The 24985-nt window shown below is 39.2% G+C and overlaps 1 protein-coding gene across 6 annotated transcripts in view; it reads left to right on the plus strand.

Moving 5' to 3' along the window:
• Positions 1-24985, plus strand: part of USP9X (ubiquitin specific peptidase 9 X-linked) — a 485115-nt gene that overhangs the window by 336807 nt on the left and 123323 nt on the right. Inside the window, exon 1 of one of the 6 annotated variants that reach the window (XM_049107420.1) lies at positions 20352-21372. The exons of the other annotated variants lie outside the window; for them this stretch is intronic. The gene's annotated coding sequence lies outside the window, so the exon portion shown is untranslated. Of the gene's footprint in view, positions 1-20351; positions 21373-24985 lie in introns of those variants that run through there. 6 annotated transcript variants of the gene reach the window in all.

The raw sequence follows: 24985 nt of genomic DNA on the forward strand, positions 1-24985 counted from the left end.
TATTCCAAAGCATGTAGAATATTATTTACAGTAACTGGCGAAATCTGGAGGAATACTTGACTTCCAGTACTTAGAACTGCATACAAAATTGATGTATCATCATATTTTGGCTCTTTTCAGTTTATCCTTCTGTAACTGATCAATCATAGAAGTTTTGAACACTTTAGACCCATATTGATTGGCCAGCCATTATCAGAGGAATTGTTTTCCTTGGCATGATTTTGACCTGGTTGTCTTGGATCCCAAGCTTGGATACAGAGCCTATGAAGTGGGAAAATAAGAAAATTTAGGCTGAAAAAAAGGAGTAGGAAAAGACTCCCTTTCCTATTCTATTTATGCTAGTTTCCTTTCTAGTGACTTTGGTGTTTATTAAAAGTTTAGGTTGTTGGTTCTTTCTTTCTTTTGTGGTCTTTGAGCTGGGTTTTTTTTTTTTTTTTTTTTTTAAGATTTTATTTGTTCATGAGAGACACAAAGATATAGGCAAAGGGAGAAGCAGGCTCCCTGTGGGGAGCCCAATGGTGGGACTCAATCCCAGGATTCCAGGACTCCCGGATCATGACCTGAGCCAAAGGCAGATCACTGAGCCACCCAGGTGCCCCTCAGCTGGTTACTTTGAAGGAACTTCTGAACATTTATTCAATTAATTGAGACACCAGAAAACATGGAAATTATTACATGGTATTAGACTCATGTTGTATCTTAACAGAGTATTTTGTCTCAGATCAAGGTAGTGTAGGAAGATTTGATTGTTCGACTTGATAACGCTTCCCAAATTCAAATCTGGAATCAGCAAGTTTTTCTCTAAAAAGCCAGATTGGAATTGTTTTAGGTTTTGCATGTGAAGAGGAGACGTTGAGGATATTAGGTCAATTTTCTGTTAGTGGAATTAAAAATGATAGTTGGTGCAATTATTTGTAATTCAGGTCTAATAAGAATAGAATGGGGAGGCTCATAAATACAGTATTTTGCCTAATGGGGAATTTAAAGTTAGTGTTCCCTGTCATCAAATAAGTTGTAAATGTTCCTGTGTGAAATACATTCTCAGCTTGTGGGCTATACAAAAACAGGAGATTGGGTTTGGTCTTTCATCATAGTTGGCCCTGGTTTATTATTTTTTTTTTTAATTTTTATTTTTTTTAAAGATTTTGTTTATTTTATGAGTGACAGAGAGAGGGGCAGAGACAGAGGTAGAGGGAGAAGCAGGCTCCATGCAAGGAGCCCGACATGGGACTTGATCCTGGGTCTCCAGGATCACGCCCTGGGCTGAAGATGGCGCTAAACTGCTGAGCCACCTGGGCTGCCCTTGGCCCTGGTTTAGGGCAAGGTTCTAAAACCTGTTGGTTTGTTAAAATAGATTTCTGGGCCCTGCCCCCTGAATTTGATTCAGTAAGTGTGGAATGGGGCGCAAGAATATATGTTTCTTTTTTTAAGATTTATTTATTCATGAGAGACAAAGAGAGAGGCAGAGACATAGCAGAGGGAGAAGCACGCTCCCCACAGGGAGCCCGATGCAGGATCCCAGGACTCTGGGATCACACCCTTAGCCAAAGGCAGATAGATGCTCAACCATTGAGCCACCCAGGCATCCAAAGAGTATATATATATATTTCTAACAAGTTCCCAAGTATGTAACCACCCTTGGAGAATTACTGGTTTAGACATGAATTCCAGCATATCTTATCTTTCTTCCGTCTTATTATTTTATCTCATTTTACTTGAATCCTTTTTATTTTGTACCTTAAATTCTGCACTTACATGTTAAATGCCTATTATGTGCTAAGTATTGTACCAGATAACAGGGATACAAGGTGAGCAAAACAGAATTGTTCCTGTCATATATACTGGTTAGAGTGAGCTTAAAAGTCAGTTTCCAGGGCTCCTAGATTGCTTAGTTGGTTAATTGTCTGACTTTGGCTCAGGTCATGATCCCGGGGTCCTGGGATTGAGCACCCCCCCCCCCCCAGGTGGGCTCTCTCAGTGAGACGTCTATTTGTCCCTTTGCCCTTCCCTTGCTTGTTCTCTTTCTCTCTCAAATAAATAAATATCTTTATATTTAAAAAGATTAAATATAACAAACCCTTTAGAGCTAGAGTCTGTGAAACAAAGCACCATTTTGAAAGTGGGGCAATGGTGTTTAATGCTTGTTAAAGGCAAGCTAAGTTGGAAACGTTACAAAATACTTCATTAATTTGATGTCTTAGGAGATATTGTTCTGTATAAATGAATTTTTCAGATCACCAAAGCTTTTTTTATTTTTTAAAGATTTTATTTATTTATTCGTGAGAGACCCAGGGAGGCAGAAACAGAGAGAAGCTCGCTCCTCACTAGAAACCCGATGTAGGGCTCAATCCCCAGACGGGATCATGCCCTGAGCTGAAGGCCGACTCAACCACTGAGCTACCCAGGCGTGCCCCAATGCTTACTTTTAAATACTTAAAACCAACTAGTTATTTGATGGAAGGCTTTCTAAAGATATTATATATATTTTTTCATCTGATTATGAACTTAAACATACTCTGTTAAAAAGTCTGAAGAGCGTGAGGGAATAAAAGCAAAAAGCAGGGCGGCCCCGGGCGTGATCTTGGGGACCCGGGATTGAGTCCCACTTAGGGCTCCCTGCGTGGAGCCTGCTTCTCCCTCTGCCTGTGTCTCTGCCTCTCTCTGTGTGTCTCTCATGAATGAATAAATAAAATCTTTAAAAAAAAAAAGCAAAAAACAAAACACAAACCTCACGTTTGATAATTCCATCATGTCGAAACAACCATGTTAATTACGTGTGTGTTAAAAGTTCTCATCAGTTAAACAATTTACTAAGTCATGTACCCTCGTGTCTGCTGTCCTCTGCCTCCACTTACTCCTGCCTCAGGAATTGAGTGTGTGCCATTTGTTCATCCTTCCTAGGAGACAATTTTCATGTCCCTCCTCCCTCCCCCGCTCCTTTTTTAGATACTGCTTTTGTAAACACTGCTGCAAACTTTTATTATGAAGTTGATTTTCGTACAACTTCATAACTTAATTTCCCAACATTTTTTTCTTAACCCCCTCCCCCAATCCCTCATTTACTTGACTCTCCCAATTCTCCATATACTTCCTTATTCTTTCAGACTTGTATTTTATTCAGTATCTTTTTTTTTTTTCTTTTAATTTGTTTATTCATGAACGACATAGAGAGAGAGAGGGAGGCAGAGACACAGGCAGAGGGAGAAGCAGGCTCCATGTAGGGAGCCTGACTTGGGACTCCATCCCGCGTCTCCAGGATGACGCCCTGGGCTGAAGGTGGCGCTAAACCACTGAGCCACCAGCGCTGCCCTGTTCAGTATCTTTTTTAGGAGTTTCCTATTCTTTGTATCAGCTGGAGGTCCCAAACTTAATATCCTTGACAGGGAACTGATTAGGGATATGTCTAACATTACTGGGTTAGACAGTTCATTGGGTTCATTGGTTATGTTGCCTGACTTTTTGTTCACTGGTGGATGAAGTAATTGCACTGACACAGGAAATTAAGTATGGCAAATGTGTAGTAAAGCTTACAATGTGAAAGATGAGGTGTAATTAGGGATTTTATAATAATTGGAAAAATGTCTAGGAACATGTGAATCTGTTGTTTGGATTTGGAATATTTGATTTGTCACATTTTCAGGAATGCCTTCTGTGTGAAAGGGAAGGGTACTTGCCCAGGCTCTTGTGAAAATGATTGCAGAAAATCTAATTTTTCTTAAATTTAATCAGTATGTATATAGATGTTGACTATGTCATTTGTAGATATAATTCAGTTATCCAAAGTTCTTACGAGTTTTTGACTGGGAGTGTGTTGAACTGGAATGAAAGGGATTGTGAGCTCAGGCTAAGGGTTGGAGGAAGAACCCGGCGTACTCTCTGCAGGTGTATTGCCTGTCTGGCTTGATGTCATTATCTGAGCCATATAAATGTCAGCAGTCTCAAATTGATACTACTCAAGCGTTAGTAGGAAAAATCATGGCGAGATTCTTTGGCTTCTATTCATCTACACAGCCACAAGAATCATGTTTAAGTAACTCCTTATGTCTTCTGCTCCCCCCAAATACTGTTCAAAATTGGAGTGCCTGGCTAGCTCAGTTGGTGGAATGTATGACTCTTGATCTCAGAGTTGTTTATTTGAGCCCCCTGTTGCATGTAGAACTTAGTTAAAAATTAAAAACTGGGGGGATCCCTGGGTGGTGCAGCGGTTTGGGGCCTGCCTTTGGCCCAGGGCGCGGTCCTGGAGACCCGGGATCGAATCCCACGTCGGGCTCCCGGTACATGGAGCCTGCTTCTCCCTCTGCCTGTGTCTCTGCCTCTCTCTCTCTCTTACTGTGTGCCTATCATAAATAAATAAAAGTTTAAAAAAAAATTAAAAACTATTGTTCAAAATGTACCATGGCAATCCTTTTTTTTTTTTTTTTTAAGATTTTATTTATTCATGAGAGAGAGAGGCGCAGAGACACAGGCAGAGGGAGAAGCAGGCTCCATGCAGGGAGCCCAATGCGGGACTCGATCCCGGGTCCCCAGGACCAGGCACTGGGCCGAAGGCAGGTGCTAAACCGCTGAGCCACCTGGGCTGCCCCTACCATGGCAATTCTATGCAAAGGAGGTCATTCTGGCATAATTCCAGTCTGACTTTTTTTTTTTCTTTTTAAGGATTTTTTTTATTCGTGAGAGATACAGATAGAGGCAGAGAACACAAGCAGAGGGAGGAGAAGCAGGCTCCATGCAAGGAGCCTGATGTGGGATTCAATCCCGTGACTCTGGGATCATACCCTGAGCCAAAGGCAGTCACTCAACCACTAAGCCACCTAGGCGTCCCTCCAGTGTACTTTTCCAAGGTGATTTCTTGTTCTCCCATCTAATCAAACAACCCATACTTGATGTGGATGCTCCAGTCTTTTCCTATTCCCATGACTATGCTTCTTGGAGCTCCATCTCCCCTTTATGGCTAACCTCCAAAAGTCTAGCTCACAGGCCATATTCATGAAGTTGGAAATTGGTCTTAACCTTCTCTGAATTCTGGTAGCATTTTTCCTGTGCTCTTCTTTTGGTCTTATTCTACTTTTTGTTTGTGTTTCTTTAAGTAAAGCCCCCCTTGGAAGGTGGCTCTGGAAATTCTGAGCCTTAGTTGATAGTGTTTGAGTTTGAGTTAGTGTTTAAGTTTGTCTTTTGTAGGTAGTCAGAACCTCCCTCAGCCTGATTGAGATCGTAGTACAGTAGGTAGTAAAGAGCTCTAATCTCAGTCAAAAGGGTTAGATTACAGTTGTAATTCCTCTACCAATTAGTGAGCAAGTTACTTAACCTCCATGAAATAAACCTTAACACTATTGACACTTTGAGTAAGATGAATCTTTGTTGTGTAGTGTGCTGTCATATTTCCTTCTGGTTTCTATCCACAAGATGCCAGTAGTACCTGCTCCCCCACTTCCCACCCCGTTGTGATAACCAGAATTGTTCCCAGACATTGCCAACTGTGTTCCGGATACAAAATTTCGGAACCGTTACTTGAAATGGAAGAATGAAAGAGAAAGTGTAGTGTTTTAGAGAAAAGTTAGTAGAAAAAAAAAAAAAAAAGAAAAGTTAGTAGAATGTAGAAGGAGCATTGGAGATAATTGGAAGGGATTATGGGAGGTGAGGCTAGATTGCAAGGGACAGACAACCTTGTATACCACATTAAGGACACTTATATTTTGTTTTTAGGGTAACGAGACGGATCCTTAAGTGAGCGATGGTTAGGTTTGTGTTTTTGAAAGATAATTCTGATGGCTTTGTGGTAGACCTGTCAGAGGGGAGAGTTGGGGAGCCAGGAGAATGTGAGGCAGTATTTTCAACACTTTGGCTGAGAAATAATAAGAGAATAGTTTAGGGAATGGAGTAAAGGAAGTGAGACACATGGGACTCCTCTTGAATGAGGGAGTTGTTGCTAATTTGACTTTGCTTCTGTCACTGAAGGGAGTGTTGAACTGGAAAGCAAAGCACCTTTATTGTCTTTTCTTTCTTCAACTCTTACTCCATTCCCAATTTCACCTCTCCACTTGAGAGCTTCTGACTGTTGAGATGTGTTGAAAGGTCATAGAGCGGAATCTGGGTTATAGAATGACTGTATTTTCCCAGTGTGGCTCCATTACTTAAACAGTGGATTATGAAAGCACATGCTTTCTTACCACCTCCCTCCCCTAAAATGTAGGTGGCTGGAATCTGGTATCCAGAGAGTGTTAACTGTTGCCTTGCCATGGTTTGTATAGGTGTTATTTTACAGCTTTTAAATTAGATTTTTACACATGAGTAGAATAATCATATTGTTTGAATAATTGCATTAATTCCATTAGCTCCTAGTTTGGAGGTTTTTTTGTTTCAAAACAGCATTTGTATTTGAATTGAAACTGTTGTAGTCAGTGGAAGGGTACTGGACTCCAGTCAGAAGGGCTCTATTAGTTCTAGTTACTCTGCACGCTGTGTTAATCACTTAACTCTTGGGTCCTCATTACTCTTATCTGTAAAACCATGGTGTTGAACAAGAGAGGACTTAAGCTACCTCTTTTTTTTTTCTTTTCTTTTCTTTTCTTTTCTTTTCTTTTCTTTTCTTTTCTTTTCTTTTCTTTTCTTTCTTTCTTTCTTTCTTTCTTTCTTTCTTTCTTTCTTTCTTTCTTTCTTTCTTTCTTTCTTTCTTTTCTTTCTTTTCTTTCTTTTCTTTCTTTTCTTTCGATTGTATTTATTCATGAGAGAGAGAGGCAGAGACCCAGGCAGAGGGAGAAGCAGGCTCCATACAGGGAGCTGGGTGTGGGACTCCATCCGGGGACTCCAGGCTCATGCCCTGGCTGAAGGCAGGCACTGAACCACCCAGGGATCCCCTGTGTATCTATTTAAAAGTAAAACTCATTGCATATTTTTTTCTTAAGATTTTATTTGAGAGACAGTGTGAGCAGGGCAAGGATGAGGGCGTCGATGGTGCAGAGGAAGAGCAGCAGACTCCCTGCTGAATAGGGAGCCTAATGCAGGGTTCCATCCCAGGACCCTGAGATCATGACCTGAGCTGTAGGCCAACACTTGACTGAGACACCCAGACGCCCAAAACTCATTGCATGTTAATGTGAATAGTACTTTTATGAAAAATAGCTTTTCCCAGAAAACAAATTTTTTAAAAGATTTTTTAAACAATTTATTCATGAGAGACACAGAAAGAAAGAGAGAGAAGCAGGCTCCATGCAGAGAGCCTGACATGGGACTCGATCCCAGGACCCCAGGGTCACGCCCTGAGCTGAAGGCAGATGCTCAACCGCTGAGCCACCCAGGTGTCCCCCAAGAAAACAAAAATTAATGAGCAGTGTTGCGTTGTTCTTTATTTTTGCAGGTATCTCATATTTGGCTTAATTAATAGAAGAAAGCTGGATTCCATCTGCTTCTGCCTTTAATCTCTTGTAAATAGGCTATATCATCAGACTTTGGAAGAACTCCACTGTGTACTGGAGAGAGAATGACAGTGACAATAGCAACTACTATTTTCTTATTATGAAAACAATTTTGACTTCTTGAATCTCCCGTAAGGACAGTGGGACCACACTTGGGGAACCAGTGCGTCAGACTTTCAAAGGAAGTTTGACATGATCTTTTGAGTGGCTTGCCTACTGTAAGATTTTTTTTTTTTTTAAAGATTTTATTCCTTTATTCATGAAAGACAGAAAGAGAGAGAGAGAGAGAGAGAGGCAGAGACACAGGCAGAGAGAGAAGCAGGCTCCATGCAGGGAGCCCAACGTGGGACTCAATCCCAGGTCTCCAGGATCAGGCCCTGGGCTGAAGGCAGCGTGCTAAACCGCTGAGCCACCCAGGCTGCCCTATTTTTAAGTAGGCTCCATGCCCAGCGTGGAGCCCAATGTGGGGCTTAAACTCATGATGTTGTGATCAAGACCTGAGCTGAGATCAAGAGTTGGATGCTAAACTGAGCCACCCAGGCACCTTTCCTTCTATCTTTCAGTGAATTAATTATGCCTGTTTTTGAGCTTCATATAAATGGAATAATATAATATGCAGTTTTGTGCCTGGCTTCTTTTGCCATATGTGATTAACTTCTTTTTCATTACTGTGTAGTCATTGTATAAAATATGCTGTAATTGCTTTATCCATTCTGTTGGGGACATTTGGATTGTTTATGGGGTTTTTTTTTTCTAATTATAAAGAATATTGCCATGATCATTTTAGAACATGTCTTTTGGTATATACCCAGAAGTGGAATTGCTGAGTTAGAGGATATGTATCTGTTTAGTTTTAGTAGATACTACCAAAAAGATTTCCCAAGTTGTTGGTGTCCTAATTTTAGAATTCCACCACTGTAGTTAGATTGCTCTTCCTTAACAACACTTAGTACTGTCAGTCCTTTTAATTTTAGCCAGTTTAGTAGGTACTTAGAAATACCTAATTGTGGCCTAAATCTTCATTTGCCTGTATCTATCTAGTGGTGGTTAGAACCTTTTCATAATTTTGCTGGGTTTTTGGCTACTTTGCTCTCATATATAAATTCTGAAGTTTGGCTAGTAGGCAGCTTGAATTCTTTTGTGGCTCAAAATCACTACTTGAGTGAATTTTTGAAAATACAAGCTTTTTTTTTTTTAAATGAACTTAATTGATCAGTGATAATGGGGTTAAACAGTACTGATAATTTAAAGAAAATTCTGCGTATTTGGCTTTAGAGTATGTAAAGATCTTTGCTTTTGAGAGAGCCAATACTTTAGATTAAAATATGACCCTTAAAAATACCAAGAAGAGGGATGCCTGAGTGGCTCAGCAGTTGAGCATCTGGCTTTGGCTCAGGGTGTGATCCTGGGGTCCAGGGATTGAATCTCACATTGGGCTACCCACAAGGAGCCTGCTTCTCCCTCTGCCTGTACCTCTGCCTCTCTTTGTGTCTCTGATGAGTGAATAAATAAAATCTTAAAAAAAAAACAAAACAAAAAACAAGAAGATAAGAAGTAACAAGTGTTGGTGAGGGTGTGGAGAAAAGGGATCCATTGTGTGCTGTTAAGGAATGTAAATTGGTGCAACCACTATGGAAAACAGTATGGAGTTTCCTCACATTAAAAATAGAACTACCTCGTGACCCAGTAATGACACTACTGGGTATTAACCTGAAGAAAATGAAAACACTAACTCAAATAAATTTATTCACCTCCATGTTTGTTGCAGCACTATTTATAATAGCCAAAATAGAGAAGAACCCTAAGTGTCTATCAGTGGAGAAGTGGCTAAAGAAATTGTGGTGTGTATCTGTTCCATTGTGTATGTATCTACAGTGGGATGTTATTCAGCCATAAGAATGAATCTTGCCATTTGTGACAGTGTGGAAGGACCTTGAGGCCGTTATACTAACAAACCAGTCAAAGACAAATACCATATGATCTCTTAACATATGGAATCAAAAAACAAAAGTCAGGCTCGGAGAGACAGAGAACAGGTTGGTGGCTGCCATAGGTGGAGAGCCGGGAGGAGAAATGGATGAAATGGAGGAGTCAAAAGGTTTAAAAAAAAAAAAAAAAAGAGTGCCTTGACTGGCTAAGTCAGTACATCTTGCAACTCCTGATTGTGGGGTTGTGGGTTCAAGCCTCACATTGAGCATGGAGCCTACTCCAAAAACAAAAACAAAAAAGACCCAAATGTGTTCAATGTCCAAAGAGGAAAAATACAGGAAGCTTACTCAATTCGGCAACTGTTCCACTGTCTAGGACTTTCCTGTGCATCCCAATAAATGTCAAAGCTTAGCTATGATTCTTTATTGTGTGATATTCACATTTGTGAAATGCATTTTAAAGCATTTACTTGCTGTCCTCCTTTGGTAAATTCTGTGATAGCAAAACAGTAGTTTTTTGTGATTCTATCTTAAGGATCTTAAGGATATACTCTTAAGGGAATAGATATTCAATAGTGTCACCAAGACAAAATGTCTTTCATAGATTTTTTTTCCACCCCACCTTTATTTAACCAGATTTCACCTATATAGATATATCTTAAGGAATGGGCAAGGATATAGATAAATCCTTGAATACTCTTTAAGAATATCTGATTTAGGGCAGCCCAGTTGGCTCAGCGGTTTAGCGCCGCCTTCAGCCCAAGGCATGATCCTGGAAACCCAGGATCGAGTCCCACATCAGGCTCCCTGCATGGAGCCTGCTTCTCCCTCTGCCTGTGTCTCTGCCTCTCTCTCTTTCTCTATCATAAGTAAATAAATAAAATCTTTAAAAAAACATCTGATTTATTTTAATATGATTGCATATGTTTTATTCATCAGTGAGCTTTTTGTATAGGCCAAATTTGTTTTGTTATGATCTAACACTTAATGCCAGAGTTAGGAGAAATGAGGTTAGGCAAACCACTCAGTGGTACTTGAGGTGATTGGTGCTTGTCTTTTGAGACACTTATTATGAACTACTGTTAAAATTGACTGTCTTATGCCTATTCCACACTGCTTCTTGTGCCTTTTCTCCTTCATCCTTATATACACTTATTGATTTTTTACTCATGGTTACTCTTAAGATGCAACTCCTATGTTCTTCTGAGATGCTTTTGTAGATACTCTGTGTCCTTAGATAATTTTATTTCCCCTTCTTCCAAACTTTTTTTAAGTTTGTATTTATTTTAGAGGAAGAGTGAGTGCTTGAGTGGAGGGAAGGACAGAGGGAGAGGATCTTCAAGCAGATGCTGTGCTATGCACGGAGCCCATTATGGGGCTTGATCTTATACCCCTGGGATCATGACCCAAGCCAAAACCCAAGAATCGGATGTTTAACGGACTGACCCACTCACGTGCCCCTTAGGCTTTTATTTAAATTTCAGTTGTTTAACATAATATAGTACTATTTCAGGTGTATAGTGTAGTGATTCAGCATTTCATACACCTATTGCTCATCACAAGTGCACTCCTTAATCCCCATCTATTTAACTGATCTCTTTATCCAAACTTTTTATTAAGGAAAAATCAAACATACAAAGATGCAGGTAAACTCCCACCAAGTAGCTTCATTTTATGGCTGTTCTTATATTTTATAAAACTGTATTTAGAAGCAAATCAAAGCCTATGATCTTAAATATTTCAGTATAATCCAGTCTAGTTATTTTTCCTTGGCACTCATCATTCTTCTCTATTGTAAATTATGTTTTTTTTTTTTTTTAATTTTTATTTATTTATGATAGTCACAGAGAGAGAGAGAGAGGCAGAGACACAGGCAGAGGAAGAAGCAGGCTCCATGCACCGGAAGCCCGATGTGGGATTCGATCCCGGGTCTCCAGGATCGCGCCCTGGGCCAAAGGCAGGCGCCAAACCGCTGCGCCACCCAGGGATCCCAAATTATAGGTTTTTATTTTTATTTATTTTTATTTTTTTTATTTTTTATTTTTTAAAGATTTTATTTATTTATTCATGAGAGATACAGATAGAGAGGCAGAGACACAGGCAGAGGGAGAGGCAAGGAGCCCGACGTGGGACTCGATCCCAGGACCGCGGGATCACGACCTGAGCCAAAGGCAGGCGCTCAACCACTAAGCCACCCAGGCGTCCCAAATTACAGGTTTTTAAATTTAGTTCTTAGATATTCTCATGTTCCAATTTGTAAACCTTTCACAATAACAGCATCTATAAGTGAGAAAAATAAATCGTTTCAATACTTACATTCTTTATATTCTTCAAACAATCCTAAGTATATATTACTATCCCAGTATTATATATTAGGAAACCAAGACACAGAGATTAAGGAATTTTCCAGGTTGGGTAAATTTAGGTAAGTGAGAGAACAGGAATCAAACTGAAGTAGTTTATCTTTAATCTGTACTCTTAACCACTACAGTATATAATGTCTGAGTGAATGAGCTCTGTTAGCACTTGTTCCTTCTTATTAATTTGGCCACCTTTGGCCTTGCATTTGCCAACAGCACCTATGTACTATTTGCTCTTTCATAAATTATAGCCAGAAGGGACCTTAGCATGTAGCTCTCCCATTTTAAATATGAGGAGGTTTCTTTGCCTTTAGCCCTTCTGCTTTTCATTTCATTTGTAATAAGTAAAAAAAAAAAAAAATCATTGACCTCTGGCCTCTGTATAGTGTCTGCATATAATAAGGGGAGATGGGTGCTAAAATTGAAATGTTTTATATACTGTACACTACATTTAAAATTTTTATTGTTGAGTTTGCATTTTTACTTAACATTATAGTCTTAATTTTCAGTAACTTGGTATTATAGCTTCCACTTTTGATATTTCTCTTTTGATCTGAGTGTTAGCTTTCATGGTATACTGCAGTTATTTTGAACTTTTAGAGTTGTACACAATAGACTTTAAAGGATACTTTTTCTCTTAGATATCTTTTAATGGAATCTACATGTATAAAACTAGATCGGAAAAACAATGCTAGTGTCCATCAACTAATGAATGCATAAATAAAGTGTACTATACAATGGAATAGTTTTCAACAGTAAAAGGAAGTGATTGATACATGCTACAACTTAGTTGAACTTGAAAAACAATTATGCTAAGTGAAAGAAGCTAGTCACAGAAAACTCCATATTATATGATACCATTCATATGAAATGTCAACAGTTTTGTAAAGACAAAAAGTAGATTAGCTTAGGGTTGGGGGTATGGGGTTTCTTTTTGGGGTCATGAAAATGTCCTAAAATTGTGTTGATAGCTGTACAGCTCTGAATAAACTAAAAACTGTAGAATTGTATACTGTAGATGGGTGATTTATGTGGTATGTGAGTTAGATCTCATGGCTGTTGTTTAAAAAACTCTTATATGTAACTTAAAAATATAGTGAAAATCATCTCATTGACTGAAAGGAATTTCAAATTCCTTGATTTCCTTTTCAAATTCTTACGTTTGTGTGGAATATTCAGACCAAAAAAATAACCCACTGGATACACATTGAGAATGGTAATTAATACTATTATTGGTCTTTCTTAAAATATTGACCAAATGAAATGAGGTCCTTGTTTCCAATGTGATGGATTAGCATTTCATGATTGAATTAGTAACTTCCAAGTATTAACTAATTTTGATAAAGATTATTAAAAGCTATTAAGAGATAACTTTGAGTTGTTAATCTTGTTATTTAACAAAGAGACAGATAAGTGGGTATACTTTCTGTGACATTTGGTATGTGACTGATATTTTAAGTCAGCATTGCTCACCTGATAATAGGTTGATTTGTTTAGCGACTGGAATTTAATGGACCTCTTTTACTAGGCAGAACCATAACCAGTAGGTGAGTACCAGTGACAAGGGAAATAGACATTTGACATAATAGAAGAGACTTTCCTGCTGACAGCAGTGGGCTTGACAGTGTTGTAACAGGAAATCTTCAAGGGCAGATAAGATGTTGAATTTTCCACATTTTGGAGCAGTTAATTTTTAAATCTTAATGGACTTCCAACCACACCTCCCCCACTCTCTGCAAAGTTCTATAGCCTTCAAAGTATCTCTTTGGTACCCTTTTTGTGCTAAAGTTAAAACAAATGTTTTCTTGTTAAAGAAAGCAGACTTGTTTTAAAATTAGTGAGAGTATTTTGGACTGCCTCCTAATCAAGAACTGCCACACAATTTCAGTACTTATGTTAGCTTTGTATTTTTCATGCATTGGTGCTTTTTAATTTGTGGGACAGTGAGAACAACAGAAGCTGATTTATCACATAATGATCTCCGTGCAAAGGACAAATTATGTCATAAGACACCATGTATACACAGTGATGTAGTAATTCAAGTAGGAGGGCTAAGTCTCCCACATGACTTATGATGGTGGTAGGATAGCTGTGCAAAACTCACAAGAACCCATGCCTTAGCAGTCAGTAATATGCTGCCATCTGTCACGTTACATTATTATTATTAATAGTTTTGTTTGTTTTGTAGGAGGGCAAGAAGCATAAGGAGTTTAATTCTTATTTTCATATTTACATATGTTTAAGCAATGTTAAAATAGTAATTTTAAAAATTCTGTTAAGGTAGAACCAAAATTGGCAAACTTGAACCAGCTTTGTATTGTTGATAGAAATCTGGTGCTTGGAAGTCAGGTGACTAGAACCTGGAATTCCAGTCCATACTTACTAGGTTATTTATTAAGTGAAAAGTGTGTTTATATTTCTACCTAAAAGTGTGATTTTTTTTTTTTTTTTAAGATTTTATTTGGGGATCCCTGGGTGGCTCAGCGGTTTAGCGCCTGCCTTTGGCCCAGGGCACGCGATCCTGGAGTCCCGGGATCGAGTCCCAGGTCGGCTCCTGGCATGAAGCCTGCTTCTCCCTCCTCCTGTGTGTCTGCCTGCCTCTTTCTCTCTCTCTCTCTCTCTCTCTCTCTCTCTCTGCGTGTCTATCATAAATAAATAAGTAAGTAAATAAGTAAATAAATAAATCTTAAACAAAAAAGATTTTATTTATTTATTCATGGTAGGGGGGCAGAGGGAGAAGCAGGCTCCATGCAGGGAGCCTGATGTGGGACTTGATCCCAGGACTCCAGGATTACGCCCTGGGCTGAAGGCAGGTGCTAAACTGCTGAGCCACCCGGGAATCCCCTAAAAGTGTGATTCTTTTATTCATTCCTTTATAGATAATTTGTAAGTCATGTAACACCACATGCTTTTGATGTCTTATTACTGTTTTGTTTGTTTGTTTTTTTAATGATAGTCACACAGAGAGAGAGAGAGGCAGAGACATAGGCAGAGGGAGAAGCAGGCTCCATGCACCGGGAGCCTGACGTGGGATTCGATCCCGGGTCTCCAGGATCGCGCCCTGGGCCAAAGGCAGGCGCTAAACCGCTGCGCCACCCAGGGATCCCTATTACTGGTTTTTTTATTCTCCCTGTTACATTTTGTTTTTAGAGCCAGCACAAAATCTGATAGGAATACTGTGCTATGAGTTGTCCTACAGAAGTTAAGATAATTTTTGATTTGATTTGAAAAGTAGGACAAAATTTTAAGATATGGTAGGATTCTGTGTTAAAGCAACAAAATAATAAAAACAGCTATAATCGTATAAAACTGTTGAAGACTGTTCATTTATTTAAAAATCATCCTGAGGAATTGTGATACATATATCAGGAGCATAGAATCTTGGTAGTTTATAATTGCGAGAATACTTTCCCTCTGAACTGATCTAGAGATCATATTCATCGGGAGCCTAGGAAGGTTCAAAAATAAGTGTTGTCAAGATTACATAATCATATAATTGGTATTTCAGGGGAGATATAGCTGGCACTTGTTAGAACACCTGCTATTTATTGGGTACCTTCTATGTGGAAGGCACTTCACATACATTCTTCCATTCAAGCTTCCCAATAATTTCTGAAGGTATCCAGTAATTTGGGGTGGAGGGGATGATATTTTGAGATTAAACACTACCTGTTAACAGGCATATCTTTTACATTGTAGTTGCTGAAAAAACTCATGCTCTGCAAAATAAGGCACCAAAATGTAACTGGATTTATGGGGAGAAAATAGGGTTAAGAGTAAAAAGAGATCTGGATTCCTGGGTGGCTCAGTGGTTGAGCATCTCTTGGGCTCAGGGTGTGATCCCGGGACTCCCACACGGGGCTCCTCTCTGCCTCTCTCTTTTCGTGTCTCTCATGAATGAATAAGTAAATCTTTAAAAAAAAAAACACACACACACACACACAAAACCACTCAAAAGCTATGTAACTTTGTAATTAGAGCACTAACAGAAACAATAAAAATTCTATTAAACAACACAGTTTGAAAACATCCTGAATTCCTGACAAGCCATAGTAAATTATAGGACTTATTAAAAACCAGTAACCTAATGGATTCCTTCCAAATAGGGAAGCATTGAGGTTATGGAGTTAGGGAGCACGAGGGAGGGAGATAAAATGCTCAAAGATCAGCGTGAACAGTTTAAGTACTTCCAAGGCAAAGCATGTAGCCAGCCTGAGCCAAGAAGTTCAGACCTTTATTCCCCACTCTCATACTGCTGCTGTTATTTGGTGCAAGACATGTATTAAGGGGAAAATTGCATCTGAATTAACATGATTTGCAGGTGTGTTTGCTGGCATTTGCCAGTGAGCTAAATACTAAATATCATTACAAAGCTGTATGTTTTTTTTTAATTTATTTTTTAAATTTATGATAGTCACAGAGAGAGAGAGGCAGAGAAGAAGCAGGCTCCATGCACCGGGAGCCCGACGTGGGACTCGATCCTGGGTCTCCAGGATCACGCCCTGGGCCAAAGGCAGGCGCCAAACTGCTGCGCCACCCAGGGATCCCAAGTTGTATGTTTTGTAGCAAAATAGACTTCACATTGACCAAGTCCTCTTCACTTCAAAACCCACATTCACAGTTTCACCTTCAGTAATAAATTGCAAATAGTTGTCTTTAAAATGTCTCCCCTTCAATGGAATGTGTTAGAAAGGAAAAGGAACTAATATTTACCTGGATTCCTTCTGGCATTTAAAGATAATTATTATCTCATTTAATCATAACTGTAGCCTTATATCCTCAAGTGAGGAGACTGAGTCCCAAGGAGATTGGGGAATTTTGCTCAAGATCACACAGTAGGTATGAGTAGAAATTTAAATTCAGGGCAGCCCCGGTGGCGCAGCGGTTTAGCGCCGCCTGCAGCCCAGGGCGTGATCTGGAGACTCTGGATCGAGTCCCACGTCAGGCTCTCTGCATGGAGCCTGCTTCTCCCTCTGCCTGTGTCTCTGCCTCTCTCTCTCTCTCTGCATCTCTATGAATAAATAAATAAATTAATTCTTTAAAAAAAAATTTAAATTCATGTGTTTCTGGTTACAAATTTGCTTTTGTATACCACGTACTTCTGGCCAAATAATTTTATGAGGCCTTTAGCTAGAGTGGTTGTCTAGTGCACCTAATAGGGATTGGTGAAGTCCTTCTATTCCTTCCCATTGGTCTCTTACAGCACTGAAATAGGCAGAAATAGTGATAGAGCATACCAAGTAGATGCACAGAGGTGATGGTACTAACTTGTCTAGATTTGAAATCTAGATTTGCTAACTTTGTTCCCCCTACGTATTAGCTATTACAAGCTAGTCAAATTATGCACCTCAGTTTTTTTTTCCATCTGTAAACTGGTCCTGATGACTCTTTCTTGGGACTGTCATGAATATTAAGTTAATAGATCAGAATCCTTTACATGATAACCTGGCTCATGGTAAGTGCTTAGTAAATGTTAACTTAGTTGTCTGTCTCCTTTGCCCCATTGCTTCTCTCATGTTTTGGTTCTTTTTCTGCTCCTAATCCATACTGTGCTCCTATTTCTCCCCTTCCTCCCCATCTATTCATATCACTGATTTGAAATAGATTAAATATAGACTGTACTTAACTGTATGTTGATGTTTTTTAACACTTCCTACGTTTTCATTGATGTTTTGGGTATATTTGGATGGGTATTGTTTATGCAAGGCCTGACAATTTGAAAAAGTAGCCATATGTGAGGATTTGTAATGTTTTAGTTTTTGAGGTACAAATTACGGAGCTGAGTACATAGTAGGTATACTATTTTAGTCTTATCATTTTGTGTGCCTAAATTTCTTGTATCTGAAGTATAATATATATGTGTAAGTATATAAATATATACACTACGAAAAAAAATGAGAAGCAAGAGTCTTAAGGTTTATTTTGGTGATATGATTGTGCCTGTTTTGTCTTTAAGGAGAATTGAGAATTTTTGTTATTTGTAGATGTCAGGATTATATATAAGAAAATCAACTGAGAAGCTAGTAATTGGTTTGAATATGATCACTGTGCCAAAATAAATTTAATTTTCACATATTTGTGAATTTCCCAAAATTTCCTTTGGTTGAATTCTAGTTTTATTTCTCTGTGTTCAAAGAACATAACTTTTTCAATCCTTTAAATTTATTGAGACTTGATTTACAGCCTAGTGTGTGGTCCATTCTGGAGAATGCTTATGTGCACTCAAGAATAGGTGTTCTGCTGTTGTTGGTAGAGTGTTCTACATATGTCTAGATGGTCTAGTTGGTCTATACTGTTAAAATCTCCATCTTTGATCTTTTCTTAGTTCTATCCATTATTGAAAGTGGGGAGTTGGAAATTTTAACTGTTCAATTGTCTATTTCCATCTCTTTTTGCTTCATAAATATTGGGGCTCTGGTAGTTTGCATATATGTATAATTTTAACATCTTGATGAGTGGACTGTTATTATAAAGTATTCCTTTAGTATATTTTTGTCTTAAAGTCTATTTTTTGTGATAAATGTATGGACACTTAACCTTTCTTATGGTTGCTTTTTTCATGATGCATATTTTCCCATTCTTTTACTTTTTTAAGTAATGTCTGAGGGAGGTGGGTGGGGGTGACTGGGTGACAGGCACTGAGGGAGGCACACTTGATGGGATGAGCACTGGGTGTTATTCTATATGTTGGCAAATTGAACACCAATAAAAAATAAATATATAAAAATAAATAAATAAAGTAACCTCTGCCCAGTTTCGGCTTTGAACTTGTGGCCCTGAGATCGAGAGTTGCATGCTCTTCCAACTGGCCTTGCCAGGGGCTCCTCCATTCTTTTGCTTTTAACCAATTTGTATCCTTGGTTCTAAAATTCTGCTATTAGGGTGCCTGGGTGGCTAAGTAGTTAAGTTTCTGCCTTTTGTTCAGGTCGTGATCTCAGAGCCTTGAAATGAGTCCCACATCCTACATCCTTCCTTCCGGTTGTGATCTCTCTCTCTCTCTGAAATAAATGCAATCTTTTTAAAAAATAAAATTCTCCTTTCAATTACATGTGGTTAGATCTTCCTTTTTAAATCCAGTCTGTCTCTGTGGTTTGATTGAATTTTATGAGCCATTCACATTTAATGTCCGTGATTTAGCTGGATTACATCTGCCATTTTGTTTTCTGTATCTCCTGTCTTTTTGCCATTTACTGATTTCTTTTGCCTTAAGTGGATGTTTCCTAGTGTATTTTAATTCCTTTTAATGATTTTTTTCACTATAATTTTTGTTTACATTTTCTTTTAATAGATTTATTGAGGTATATACATATTATATAGTTCATCTAAAGTACACAATTCAGTGGCTTTTGGTGTATTTAAAATGTGTTAAAATATATCACAAAATTTGCTATTTCAACCATTTTAAGTGTACAGCTTAGTGGCATTATTTACATGCAGAGTATTGTATAAGCATCACCACTATCTACTTCCAAAACTTACTCATCACCCCAAACAAATTCTGTAATGGCTAACCAATAATACTCTATCCTTCTTTTCCCTTGGCATAGTGTTTTCAAGGCTCATCCATATTATAGCATGTATCGAACTATATTCTTTTTTATGATGAATAATCTATTGTATGGGTGTACCACATTTTGTTTAATGCTGTAAACCATTTGTGTATAAGTTTTTGGTGTGGATGTGTTTTTATTTCTCATTTATATATATAGGAGTCAGACACAACTGGGCCATACATCAATTGTGTGTTTAACTTTTTGAGGAACTGCCAAACTATCTCAAAGAGGATGCACCATTTTTATTCCTGCTAGCAGTGTATGAAGTTTCCAATTTCTCCACATTCTCGCCAATGATTTTCTGTTCCCCCACCCCATTTTAAAATGTACAGTTCTGTGATATTAACTGCATTCATATTGTTGTGAAGCTATCACCGCCATCCATCTCCAGAATGTGTTCATTTTCCCCAATGAAATTGTGTCCATTAAATATTAACTCCTCAAGTTCCTTTCCACGAAGTCTTTGATAACCACCATGTTACTTTTTGTCTCTGAATTTGACTACTGTATGTGCCACAAATAAGTGAAATCCTACACTATTTGCCTTTTTGTTACTTCTTTCACTTCTTGTAATGTCTTCAGGGTTCATCCATGTCATAATATGTGGTGACTTTAAATATTATTTTTAAGATTTTATTTATTATTAGTGAACATTAGTGGGGGGAGGGGCAAAGAGAGAGGGAGAAAGCAGACTCTGCTGAGTTCATAGCCCCCGGCAGGGCTTGATCCCACCCCCTAAGTCATGACCTGAGGCGAAGTCAGACCCTTAACTTACTGAGCCACTCAGGTGCCCCTTGACTCCTTTTTTAAAGCTGAATAATACTCCACTGTATATAACATTTCATTCATCTGTCGATGGACACTTGGGTAACTTCTACCTGTTGGCCACTGTGAATACTGCTTCTATGAACATGGGTGTACAAATAATCTGTTTGAACCTCTAATCTCAACTCTTTGAGGTGTATACCCATAAGTGGAAGTGCTGGAAAATATAGTAATTCTATGTTTGTTTTTTTTAAGATTTTATTTATTTATTCATGAGAGACACAGAGAGAGAGAGAGGCAGAGACACAGGCAGAGGGAGAAGCAGGCTCCATGCAGGGAGCCCGACGTGGGACTCAATCCTGGGTCTCCAGGGTCAGGCCCTGGACCGAAGGTGGTGCTAAACTGCTGAGCCACCTGGGCCACCCCCTATGTTTAGTTTTTTGTTTTTGTTTTTTTTTTTATAAATTTTTATTTATTTATGATAGTAACAGAGAGAGAAAGAGAGGCAGAGACACAGGCAGAGAGAAGCAGGCTCCATGCACCGGGAGCCCCACGTGGGAATCGATCCTGGGTCTCCAGGATCGCGCCCTAGGCCAAAGGCAGGCGCCAAACCGCTGCGCCACCCAGGGATCCCCCTATGTTTAGTTTTAATGAGAAACTGCCATACTATTTTCCACAGTGGCTACACCATTTTACATCACCACCAGCAATGCACTAGGATTCTCTTCTCCCCACATCCTCACCAACACTTATCTTTTTTTTTTTAAGATTTTATTTATTCATGAGAGACACACAGGAGAGAGAGAGAGGCAGAGACAGGCAGAGGGAGAAGCAGGCTCCATGCAGGGAGCCCGATGTGGGACTTGATCCCGGGTCTCCAGGATTAGGCCCTAGGCTGAAGGCAGCGCTAAACCACTGAGCCACCTGGGCTGCCCCATGTTATTTTCTTTTTGATTATAATCATCCTAGTTGGTTGGAGGACTCTTATCTTACTGTGGCTTTGATTTACATTTTTCTGATGGCTAATGATGTGAGCACCTTTTCTTGTACCTAATTAGCATTTGTACATCTTTGGAGACATGCCTATTCATATGGTTTCATCATTTTTAAATTGGTTAGTTTTATTATCTAGTTGTAGGAGGTATTTGTTCTGGTGTATTACAGATAAAAGTCCCTTATTAGGTTCATGGTTTGTTTTTTAATATTTATTTATTCATGAGACGCAGAGAGACACAGACAGGGAGAAGCAGGCTCCATTCACGGAGTGCGATGTGGGACCCAATCCTGGGCCTCCAGGATCATGCCCTGGGCCGAAGACAGACGCTAAACCACTGAGCCACCCAAGGATCCCCAGGTTCATGACTTTTAATGTTTTTTTTCCCCCTCCCATTCTCTGTGTTGTCTTTTCACTGTCTTGATCTTCTATTAAATACCTTTTGAAGCACAAAAGTTTTTAATTTTGGTGCAGTCCATTTTATCTCTTTTGTTGTTCCTGATTTTGGTGTCATACCTGTAAGAATCCATTGCTGAAATACTAGGTCATGAAGTTTTACTCCTGTTTTCTCCTAATTTCATAGCTTTTGATTTTTTGTTTAGATTGTTCATTTTGCGGATTCGTTGTTACAGGGAAATATTTCTATATGCAATAGACCCAGTTCTGCATTATGTATACTTTGCTTTATACAGTGCTTTTTAAATCAGTTAAGAGAATAAAGGAGAAGAAATGTATTTATACTGTTTTTATGATTATATTTACCAGTACTGTTTCACTGGAGATTGGGTCTGCTAAGGTTCTTAGGCTGTCATGCTGGAAGTTGATATCTGACTTCTGTTTTGAAACAATTTTGGTTAACAGGATTTTTTCTTTCACTACTGTGAATGTGTCATCCCACTGCTTTCTGGCCTCTATATTGTCTGATGAGAAGTCAGCTGACAGTGTTATTGAGGAACCTTTATATGTGATGATTTGCTTCTTCCTGCTTTTTCACTTCTCTTTGTATTTGGCTTTTGACGTTTTAATTATAATGTTTCTCAATCTGGTCTCTCTGAATTTATTCTACTTGGAGTTTGCTGAGCTTCTTGGATATGTAGGTTAATGTTTTTCATTGAATTTGGGGGGAATTTGGGCCATAATTTCTTCAAATATCTTTTCCTTCCTCTTTCTGGACTCCATTATGCATATGTTGGCATGCTTAATTGTGGTCCACATTTCTCTGAAATTTTTTTTTCCTCTTCAAATTGCTTAATCGATTGATCCATCTTCTATTGTGCTGATTCTTTTTTTGTTTGTTTGTTTAATATTTTGTTTATTCATGAGAGACACACACAGAGAGGCAGAGACATAGGCAGAGGGAGAAGCAGGCTCCCTGCAAGAAGCCCGATGTGGGACTCAATCCCAGATCTGGGATCACGCCCTGAGCTGAAGGCTGAGGTTCAACCACTGAGCCACCCATGAGTCCCTCATTTTAGTTACTGACTAAAAATTATGACTCCAGAATTTTCATTTGGTTCTCTTCTATCTCATTATTTATAGTCTCCTCCTAAACATTGTCCTGTTTTCCTTTTTTTTTTTTTTAAGATTTTATTTATTTGAGAGAGCACACGCTGATGGGAGGGGCAGAGGGAGAGGGACAAGCAGACTCCCCACTGAGCATGGACCCCTGATGTGGGACTCCATGCCAAGACCTGGGAATCATGACCTGAGCCAAAGGCCCAAAGGCCCAAAGGCGGCAGATGCTTAACCAAGTAAGCCATCTTGGCATTCCTTTTCTTTACTTCTTTTAAGCACGGTTTCCTTTAGTTCTTTAAACATACTCCATGGTAAGTCTGACATGTGGACCCTCTCAAAGCCAATTTATTTTGTTTTGCTTACCCCCTCCCCAATATCCCCATGTATGAGCCACATTTTTGCACATCTTGTAAATTTGAGGGGGGAACGACACTGGATCTTTCACCTACCATAGCAACTTTGGATACTGATTCCCCACTACCCATACCTAGGGGCTTCTTGTTACTTGCTTGTCTGTCTAGTGGCTGGGCTAGACTACTGTAATGAAATCCATTTTCTTGCAATGTACAGCCTGTGATTTTACTTTAAAGAGGGTACAGGCTTAGTGCATCTGTGTTAAGCTGTCTCCCTCTTTTGGTATCACATGCAAATGTTAGTCTCCCCTCTTTGTTGGCTGATTGCTTGTTTGTTTTAGGTGATGCCCTGGGATTTAATCGCCCCACAGTTTGGTCCAGTTCAGTTTTTTCCCTTTTTTTTTTTAAGATTTTATTTATTTATTCATTCATGAGAGACACAGAGAGAGAGAGAGAGGCAGAGACACAGGCAGAGGGAGAAACAGGCTCCATGCAGGTAGCCCAATGTGGGACTCGATCCCGGTACTCCGGGATCACGCCCCGGGCCAAAGGCAGGTGCTAAACCGCTAAGCCACCCAGGGATCCCCAGTTTTTCTCCTTTGTAAAGGATAATCTTTGAGATCAGTCTTTGAGGTCTATTCTGACTCAGGGGCACCCTTAGCTGTTTCTCTACCTGATTGTTTCTAGGTAAGCTGCTAGTGAGTTTCAAGTTTAGTTTCTTGCTCTCATGAGATTAACCAGCTTCTTAATTGGTTACTGCTTTGGTCTACATTGTTTTTAGTGCACCCTCAGGTTTGAACTTCCCCTGTACTCTGTTCCAAATGAAATCCATTCACTTTGAGAGAAATGTGAAACTTTCATATGGCCTGCCTTTTCCCATGGGCAAATCCTTCAGGCCATTGCTTCAGAATGGGATGAAACAGTGGCTCACTTTTGTCAGTGACATCCCTGCTTCATGAGTAGAGTGTTAGGTGGGAACAGCAGCCTCTGGTGTTCTCAGTTTGTGTCTCCTGGTGTGGAGCCTCAGTCCTATGAGTGAAATGGAGTGAGGGCCATTAGGAACACATTCTTGGCCTGTAGGACCTAGGGTCAAACTTCTGCTCTGCAAGTAGGGCTTGGATAGCAAGGAACCCCCGACATCTCAGCTGCTTGGGCATGCAAGAGAGCCACTGCAAGTCTAAGTTGGGGATGATGAGGCTGCCTTCCCTCTCCTGGGGAGAGAACCTTGACTAGGAGGTTGGAGGAGAGAGCCCTGTGTTCTTGGCTGCACCCACCTGGAATGGAGCTTCTGTCCTGCTGAGCTGTCCCAAAATGCTACAGATGGTCTATTATTACTGAGATACAGAATATTTATTTATTTATTTATTTATTTATTTTCTTTTTTAGTAGATTTTCTTTAGTATGTGTTTCTTCACTTACTGTCTACCCTCAAGACAATTTCTCACTCTCCTTCTGAGTTTCTCTATTTATACATTGTATATTTAGTCTCTTTGTGTGTGTTTTTATTAGGATTTGGATATAAATGGAAGAGAAAATTAAGAAATCTCAATTTAAAGGGAATAAAAATAAAAATGTCCCTCTCAAATATCTGGGAATAGAACATGGTCTATAGGCTATGTGTTGGTCTATATAAAAGTATCATGTGATTCATTATATTTGTTTATCCCATTTTTATAATCACTCAAAGATTAGAAAATCAAAGCATTATTTGGGGAGTTTAGAACAGTAGCTAGAAATAAAATTATTTACACTTTATTACAAATATACACTCTCGGGATCCCTGGGTGGCGCAGCGGTTTGGCGCCTGCCTTTGGCCCAGGGCGCGATCCTGGAGACCCGGGATCGAGTCCCACATCGGGCTCCCGGTGCATGAAGCCTGCTTCTCCTTCTGCCTATGTCTCTGCCTCTCTCTCTCTCTGTGTGACTATCATAAATAAATAAAAATTAAAAAAAAAAAAAAAAGAAATTTCAAATATACACTCTCTCCCCTTATCCTCGGTCACCTGGTTGACCTTAGATATGTCATTTGATAGGTCTCAGTCAGCTAATCTGCAAATGAAGGCTTTGGAAACCTGCTGTAAAGTTGAATTTCTGGGGACTTAAAA

Source organism: Canis lupus, chromosome X, assembly GCF_003254725.2.
Source record: "Canis lupus dingo isolate Sandy chromosome X, ASM325472v2, whole genome shotgun sequence".
NCBI lineage: Eukaryota > Metazoa > Chordata > Mammalia > Carnivora > Canidae > Canis > Canis lupus.